At 46.3% G+C, this 2,624-nt stretch overlaps 1 protein-coding gene across 6 annotated transcripts in view; it reads left to right on the top strand.

Moving 5' to 3' along the window:
• Positions 1-2,624, top strand: part of Proser2 (proline and serine rich 2) — a 35,767-nt gene that overhangs the window by 2,372 nt on the left and 30,771 nt on the right. The gene's annotated exons all lie outside the window — the stretch shown is intronic.

The raw sequence follows: 2,624 nt of genomic DNA, 5'->3' as shown, positions 1-2,624 counted from the left end.
CTCCCCCTCTCTCCCTCTCTCCTTCTCTCCCTCTCTCCCTCTCTCCCTGAGCTGAGCTGAGCTGGCTTGCATGCTGAGCTCCAGATAGCCACCTGTCTTCCTCCCCCAGCTCCTTGTGCTGTGGTTGTAGATGTGTGTCAATGTGGCCAGCTTTTCCAAGGATGCTTGACAGGCACTTTTCTTTCTTTCTTTCTTTCTTTCTTTTTTTTTTTTCGAGACAGGGTTTTTCTGTACAGCCCTGACTGTCCTGGAACTCACTCTGTAGACCAGGCTAGCCTCGAACTCAGAAATCTGCCTGCCTCTGCCTCCCAAGTGCTGGCAATAAAGGCGTGCGCCACCACCGCCCAGTGGCAGGCACTTTTCCAACTGCGATTTCTTCTCAGCCCTCATCCGCTGTTTGTTTGCTCCTGGTCAACCAGAGCCTGACAATATTCCTCAAATTCAGTAAGGAGTAAAGATAGTTTGAACCGAGAGGGGGAACAGTCGTATGGCTTTTATTTCAGCATATTGTTTTATTTCAGCATATTGTTTTAATCGCTCTGTTGTTATTGATCTCTTCCTGTGCCTAATTTATTTATAAGTTCAACTTTATCATTGAATATATGCGTACCCAGGAAAAACATTTTCTGTGGGGTTCAGTGTGCTACACTGTATCACACACTGTTGAGGTTCTTGGAGAATGTCTTCTCCAGATGAGGAGAAGGCTGATGAATGCATCTTTATTTATTGGTTTTTTTTTTTTTTTTGCTTTTTTTATTTGTGTGGGAGGAAGGTGTGTATTCGTTGCCACGATGAACACGCAGAGGTCAAAGGGCAGTTTTGGGAGTCATTTCTTCTCTCTCACTGTGAGCTCTGAGGATTGAACTTGAGTCAGCAGGCTTGCTCTGCAAGCACTGTGACAACTGTTCAGCCATCTTTCTCTACATCATTAGAGAAGTCCTCTCCTTCATTCCTTCTGCATTCCTGTGAGCCAGACACCTAAGAGAACAACTCAGAGGTGCCAAGGTTAATTTGGTGCCAGTGCACTTGAGCAAAACATCGAGGGCAGCAGGGTGTGCTAGAGGTGGACAGGAAGCAAAGAAGGAAAGAAAAAATGGAGGGTAGGAAGGGGCCTGGGACAAGATACCCACAAGAACCTACCCCTAGTGACCTACTTCCTGCAGCCAGGCCGCACCACTTGATGGCCACAGAAACTCCCCAAATCGCCTCACCCGCTGGGAACAAAGCTCCCAACACCTGAACCCGAATGGAGCCCTTGCGGAGACATTCAGCGCCTGTGCAAACTGTGGTTCCGTTTTGTTTTGTTTCAGCTTTTTTACATCACCAAAACCGTGGTGATGGGACTGCAGTCTGTGATTGGATTCTCTTTCAACCCTTTGTTCTGTTGTGGGCTGTTTTGTTTTTTAACTTTCTCTTTGAGACTGCTTCTCTTTCTCAGTTGTCTGACTAGTGCTGTGAAGAACTTGATTTTCTGCCTGTTTTAGTTATCTGAACCCTGGGGTGCTCCTCTGTGTCTCCAGTAGTTTTTGTAGACGGTTCTGTCGTGGGCTGATCCCTGCAGTAGTCACTATGCAGACAAACAGGTTACAAATCTTTGTTTTATTCGTTCGTTTGCTTGAGACTGAGTTTCTTAGTGTAGCACCGTCTTGGCTGTCCTGGACTTGCTTTGTAGACTGGGCTGGCCTCGAACTCACAGTTCTGGGATTAAATTAAACTGCCAATTGCTGAGATTAAAGGCATGGACCACCAACCCAGGTTACAAGTGTATTTCTAAATTGGACAGGCAAGGAGCCACATTCCATTGGGACTCAGGGGCCCCACAACTTGGGCTTCATCACCAGTAGCTGTGTGACCCTGAGGTTCCCCACTTGGAGCTTCAGTAACTGGGTTTGCTGTTCTATAGTTTGGGAAAGGAGTAGACCCTGAGATGCAAGACTCTAGATTACTAGTGCTCTACTGCTTCCCCTTACAGTCTCAGTTCCCACTGATGCTTGCTTAAATAGTTAATTTGTACCTATTGCTTATAAGCTGGGGCCGGAGTTGTAGTTAGACTCGAACAGCGGTCCTTTGCTGCCTTCAAAAATGGGACATTGTTTTTCTCAGTAACACTTCAGAGGACAGAAAATTTGAGTGAACCCTTAGGTTCCTCTTAGATAGGGCTGGATGTGTAGTGATTCTCAGAGTGCTTGTACAAAGTACTGAGTTCATCTCCAGCACTGCATAAACTGGTGACCGTGGGGAAGCCCGTGATCTCAACACTACGGAAGCAGAGGCAATTGAATCAGAAGTTCAAGGTCATCTTCAAGTACATAGCAAGTCCAAGGCCAGCCTGGGATACAGGAGATTCTGTCTAAAAAACAAAAACAAAAACAAAAGCCCTCTCTCTCATGCGAAATTGTTCCAGGAATGTCGATTAAAGAAAATAAGAAGCTGAGCAGTTGTGGTGTATGCCCTTAATCCCAGCACTCCGAGGAGGCAGAGGCACTAGGATTTCTGTGAGTTCTAGGACAGCCTGGTCTACAAATCGAGTTCCAGGACAGCCAGGACTGTTACACAGAGAAATTCTGTCTGAGATAATAAAAGAGAGAGAGGAAAGAGAGAGAGAGAGAGAGAGAGAGAGAGAG

The sequence above is a fragment of the Mastomys coucha genome, unplaced genomic scaffold, assembly GCF_008632895.1.
Source record: "Mastomys coucha isolate ucsf_1 unplaced genomic scaffold, UCSF_Mcou_1 pScaffold7, whole genome shotgun sequence".
Lineage (NCBI taxonomy): Eukaryota > Metazoa > Chordata > Mammalia > Rodentia > Muridae > Mastomys > Mastomys coucha.
The sequence above is the reverse complement of the archived record's forward strand: the minus strand, read 5'-3'. Positions and strand labels throughout refer to the sequence as shown.